This window comes from Oncorhynchus kisutch, linkage group LG9, assembly GCF_002021735.2.
Source record: "Oncorhynchus kisutch isolate 150728-3 linkage group LG9, Okis_V2, whole genome shotgun sequence".
NCBI lineage: Eukaryota > Metazoa > Chordata > Actinopteri > Salmoniformes > Salmonidae > Oncorhynchus > Oncorhynchus kisutch.
Window position 1 is genome coordinate 37,214,736 of NC_034182.2, and position 6,473 is coordinate 37,221,208.

The window sequence follows — 6,473 nt, forward strand, 5'->3', positions numbered from 1 at the left end:
ACTGACCCCCTGACCTATCAGGCCCATTGGCTTCGTAAGTGTGTCACCTACACAATAACAACCACCCTCCACACAGCATAACTATTTCTCTCTTTCACCCTGATTTTTAAAAATCAGACAAATGTGAGGTAGCGAGAGAGACAACACTCAGCAACCTCGTACTCATGTAAACCAGGTTCTCCTTTGCCATTCTATGGAATTACATGGGTTAAGCTCAGAAGGGTTCTTAAAGGAAGTTGATGGCACGTTTTAAGGCTACATTGTATAGACGCAAGTGTGAGGAAGGTAGGCTCCTAGGGTCTCCTTATGGCTGGTGAATGAGACATAAGACGGAGGTGGAAAAGGGAGTTGAGGTCTTGAACGCTGCCAAGTGTTTTACTATTTTTAGTTTTGATAACGTGTATTTACTATTTTCCACATCTCCACAAAATATGACTGTTTTGCAAAAGCTCGAGCGCCAGATTCGATATCCGCGCTTATAAACCCAGGGTCGTTACAATATTATTCATTTCAAATTCGTTTTTTCAAATTATAGGATACTGAGGAGGTATATTATAAATTGTTTTCTTGGTTTTAGAACTTTATTTTTGTGTCCTGTTAGTGCAATTTATTTAAATTGTTCTTGCTTACTTAAGTAGCAAAGTGTGCAGTTTTCTGCGCCAGAATGGTCTATGCTGCTGAAAATGTTGTTGACTTTTTGTTGAAGAACCCCTTTCATTCTCTGGGGTTTACGGAAAAGGTGTGAATTAAAAGCAAGGGTCGACCTCTGCCTGAGATCAGTTTCATGAAGAAGGATGAAAAGGTGTGAATTAAAAGCGAGGGTCGACCTCTGCCTGAGATCAGTTTCATGAAGGATGAAAAGGTGAGGGTGTTCAATGCTACCTGATATCAAAAGTATAGCTGGTTAACAGGGAGCCATTCATCAAGTCTACTGTATTGCTGGCCTTGCCTGCGTTTTTGGGCATGCAAGAATTAGCTTTTAGAGGACACTACGAAAGTTCCGGCGACAAGGGCAACTACAAGGAGCTTGCAGAGGTAACACAGGTGATGAAGTGACACAGTGATTCTCTCATTAACACAGGTGTGAGTGTTGACGAGGACAAGGCTGGAGATCACTCTGTCATACTGATTGAGTTCGAATAAGAGACTGGAAGCTTCAAAAGGAGGGTGGTGCTTGGAATCATTGTTCTTCCTCTGTCAACCATGGTTACCTGGAAGGAAACACGTGCCGTCATCATTGCTTTGCACAAAAAGGGCTTCACAGGCAAGGATATTGTTGCCAGTAAGATTGCACCTAAATCAACCATTTATCGGATCATCAAGAACTTCAAGGAGAGTGGTTCAATTGTTGTGAAGAAGGCTTCAGAGCGCCCAAAAAGCACCAGGAACGTCTCCTAAAGTTGATTCCGCTGCGGGATCGGAGCCCCACCAGTACAGAGCTTGCTCAGGAATGGCAGCAGGCAGGTGTGAGTGCATCTGCACACACAGTGAGGCGAAGACTTTTGGAGGATGGCCTGGTGTCAAGAAGGTCAGCAAAGAAGCCACTTCTCTCCAGGAAAAACATCAGGGCCAGACTGATATTCTGCAAAAGGTACAGGGATTGGACTGCTGAGGACTGAGGTAAAGTCATTTTCTCTGATGAATCCCCTTTCCAACTGTTTGGGACATCCAGAAAAAAGCTTGTCCGCAGAAGACAAGGTGAGCGCCACCATCAGTCCTGTGTCATGTCAACAGTAAAGCATCCTGAGACTATTCATGTGTGGGGTTGCTACTCAGCCAAGGGAGTGGGACAATTTTGCCTAAGAACACAGCCATGAATAAAGAATGGTACCAACACATCCTCCGAGAGCAACTTCTCCCAACCATCCAGGAACAGTTTGGTGACGAACAATACCTTTTCCAGCATGATGGAGCACCTTGCCATAAGGCAAAAGTGATAACTAAGTGGCTCGGGGAACAACACATTGATATTTTGAGTCCATGGCCAGGAAACTCCCCAGACCTTAATCCCATTGAGAACTTGTGGTCACTCCTCAATAGGTGGGTGGACAAACAAAAACCCACAAATTCTGACAAACTTCAAGCATTGATTATGCAAGACTGGGCTGCCATCAGTCAGGATGTGGCCCAGAAGTTAATTGACAGCATGCCAGGGCGGATTGCAGAGGTCTTGAAAAAGAAAGGTCAACACTGCAAATCTTTCTAGGGAGTTTTTCCTTGCCACCGTGATTCTACACCTGCATTGCTTGCTGTTTGGGGTTTTAGGCTGGGTTTCTGTACAGCACTTTGAGATATCAGCTGATGTACGAAGGGCTATATAAAATAAATTTGATTTGATTTGAAACATTGACTCTTTGCATGAACTTCATGTAATTGTCAATAAAAGCCTTTGACACTTATGAAATGCTTGTAATTATACTTTAGTATTCCATAGTAACATCTGACAAAAATATCTAAAGACACTGAAGCAGCAAACTTTGTGGAAATTAATATTTGTGTCATTCTCAAAAGTTTTCACCATGACTAGGCTACTAATAAGAGCAGATGCATACACCCTATGTTCGCTGTCCATTTGGTCAGGGTAAACTCATTGGTAACGTTATGTATTCATGGTCCATTTGTGTGTCAGGAAAAAAATGTGAATGTGATCAAATTCAGTTTATATTCAAAATTGGGCTTGCTAGGCTGCCTATACGTTTTCAATACATAATGATTAACTGGAGTTAATTAATCAACATAATAGTGATGACGGATGTGAGTAAATGTTTTGTAAAGCCTACAGTTGCATAGGCCTGCTTGATGCAAACATGCATAAAGCCAGCTCAGCCCTGTGAGTTCTATTGTCTATCAGTTGATGTTTGGGTAGAGGAAATCCCCCTCCTACTCTAGTCTAAATATAATTTATATGAACAAATATAAGGTAGCTGCAGTTTGACACGGTTTTCATATAAAAGTCATGTGACCTGATTAGGAAAAACTGGTCCCGTCATAGCCCATATAAAACCTTTTTACAACTGATTAATCACTTTCATACCATATAGGGTCAAGATTTTTCCTAGTTAGGTTAACATATAAGGAAGAGCCCCAGGCCCCAGAATGTAAAAATTGCCACACTGCTCTGGGACCTATAGTGCCTCCAGTCTGACTACTCTGGGACCTGCCTCCAGTCTGACTACTCTGGGACCTGCCACCAGTCTGACTACTCTAGGACCTGCCACCAGTCTGACTACTCTGGGACCTATGGTGCGACCAGTCTGACTACTCTGGGACCTATGGTGCCACCAGTCTGACTACTCTGGGACCTATGGTGCCACCAGTCTGACTACTCTGGGACCTATGGTGCCTCCAGTCTGACTACTCTGGGACCTATGGTGCCACCAGTCTGACCACTCTGGGACCTGCCACCAGTCTGACCACTCTGGTACCTATGGTGCCTCCAGTCTGACTACTCTGGGACCTATGGTGCCACCAGTCTGACTACTCTGGGACCTATAGTGCCTCCAATCTGACTACTCTGGGACCTATGGTGCCTCCAGTCTGACTACTCTGGGACCTATGGTGCCACCAGTCTGACTACTCTGGGACCTATGGTGCCACCAGTCTGACTACTCTGGGACCTATGGTGCCACCAGTCTGACTACTCTAGGACCTATGGTGCCACCAGTCTGACTACTCTGGGACCTGCCTCCAGTCTGACTACTCTGGGACCTTTAGTGCCTCCAGTCTGACTACTCTAGGACCTATAGTGCCACCAGTCTGACTACTCTAGGACCTGCCACCAGTCTGACTACTCTGGGACCTGCCACCAGTCTGACTACTCTAGGACCTATGGTGCCTCCAGTCTGACTACTCTGGGACCTGCCACCAGTCTGATTACTCTGGGACCTATGGTGCCACCAGTCTGACTACTCTGGGACCTGCAACCAGTCCGACTACTCTGGGACCTATGGTGCCACCAGTCTGACTACTCTGGGACCTATAGTGCCACCAGTCTGACTACTCTGGGACCTATAGTGCCTCCAGTCTGACTACTCTAGGACCTATAGTGCCACCAGTCTGACTACTCTAGGACCTGCCACCAGTCTGACTACTCTGGGACCTGCCACCAGTCTGACTACTCTAGGACCTATGGTGCCTCCAGTCTGACTACTCTGGGACCTGCCACCAGTCTGATTACTCTGGGACCTATGGTGCCACCAGTCTGACTACTCTGGGACCTGCAACCAGTCCGACTACTCTGGGACCTATGGTGCCACCAGTCTGACTACTCTGGGACCTATAGTGCCACCAGTCTGACTACTCTGGGACCTATAGTGCCTCCAGTCTGACTACTCTGGGACCTATAGTGCCACCAGTCTGACTACTCTGGGACCTGCCTCCAGTCTGACTACTCTGGGACCTGCCACCAGTCTGACTACTCTAGGACCTGCCACCAGTCTGACTACTCTGGGACCTATGGTGCGACCAGTCTGACTACTCTGGGACCTATGGTGCCTCCAGTCTGACTACTCTGGGACCTATGGTGCCTCCAGTCTGACTACTCTGGGACCTGTCACCAGTCTGACTACTCTGGGACCTGCCACCAGTCTGACTACTCTAGGACCTATGGTGCCTCCAGTCTGACTACTCTAGGACCTATAGTGCCACCAGTCTGACTACTCTGGGACCTGCCTCCAGTCTGATTATTCTGGGACCTGCCACCAGTCTGACTACTCTAGGACCTATGGTGCCTCCAGTCTGACTACTCTGGGACCTATAGTGCCACCAGTCTGACTACTCTGGGACCTATAGTGCCTCCAGTCTGACTACTCTGGGACCTATGGTGCCTCCAGTCTGACTACTCTGGGACCTATGGTGCCTCCAGTTTGACTACTCTGGGACCTATGGTGCCTCCAGTCTGACTACTCTGGGACCTATGGTGCCTCCAGTCTGACTACTCTGGGACCTGTCACCAGTCTGACTACTCTGGGACCTGCCACCAGTCCGACTACTCTAGGACCTATGGTGCCTCCAGTCTGACTACTCTAGGACCTATAGTGCCACCAGTCTGACTACTCTGGGACCTGCCTCCAGTCTGATTATTCTGGGACCTGCCACCAGTCTGACTACTCTAGGACCTATGGTGCCTCCAGTCTGACTACTCTGGGACCTATGGTGCCACCAGTCTGCTTGCAGTTGTCAGTTATCGTCAGGTATGTGGATGATCAGGGCTTTAGTCAGGAACATTTCTTGGGATACTTTGTTTCAAGTGGGAACTTAGCAAGATGCACAGTCTGTGTTTGACTTTATGAATTTTGAGATGTCTTGAGTTTAACTTCATAGAGAAAAGTATTGTCCAAACCTATGAAGGTGCAGCTGTAACGGAGTAGATCTGCCGTTTGTATTTACAGCTAAGTTCCCTGATTAAGAGGTGATGACCACTCCACTCCACTACTATTGTCAACTCTCTCCTCTGGGACCTATGGTGCCCACTCATCCACTGACACATTGAGTGTTTCCCGTCCAAGCATTGTGAGTACCCCTATACATTTTCTCTCATTCCTGTATGTGGAGTCAATCACAAACACAATATTACACATCAGTGATTTTACTCCTTGCTTGGACTAACTCATTCGGAGCTCTTTGGTCTTATTGTGTAGTGTGTTGTATTCTTGTTTTGTCTTCCCAGTCAAATCCTGTCCTGCCCTGAAGTCAAGCCTCTGAACACCTCATCTCATGTCTCATACCCTCATCTAACCACAGCTGGGATCCCTTCCCAACACTGTAAGTAGCCCTCTCATTCCTATTCCCCATAATATTGCACTATAAATGTCTTTATTATATGCTTTAGGTTAAAATAGTTGGTCTTTTATGATTTTTGAAACACATTTTGACGTCTCCGTGTGTTACGCGCCTATACCGTGGGTCTCCCATCCTCCTCAATTTTAAGTCACCAGCCTCCACTGTTTTAAATAGTATGTTACTGAACACTTTGTTTGAATTGGACTGAATCAGAGAGTGAAACAGGTCTCTGGAGCGCAGGTCTCTGGAGCGCAGGTCTCTGGTGCGCAGGTCTCTAGTGCGCAGGTCTCTGGTGCGCAGGTCTCTGGTGCGCAGGTCTCTAGTGCGCAGGTCTCTGGAGCGCAGGTCTCTGGAGCGCAGGTCTCTGGAGCGCAGGTCTCTGGTGCACAGGTCTCTAGTGTGCAGGTCTCTTCTAGTGCGCAGGTCTCACAGGTCTGTCTTGTCCAACAATGTACCCTATTATTAGTGATTTATTAGTGATTGTTCAGTAATTTTCTAATCAATGTTCATAAATTCCAATGATCTTTATCTGTCTGATTGAATAACTCCAACCACGCTGTCTTACATTCCACTGACAGAACACAATGAAACAAGCTAATGGGAGGTTTTAATATTGAAATATCGTGAGTCACATAACGGTATCTGTTTCTATCGAAGCCACCAAGCCTAAACCACACAAACACACACACATC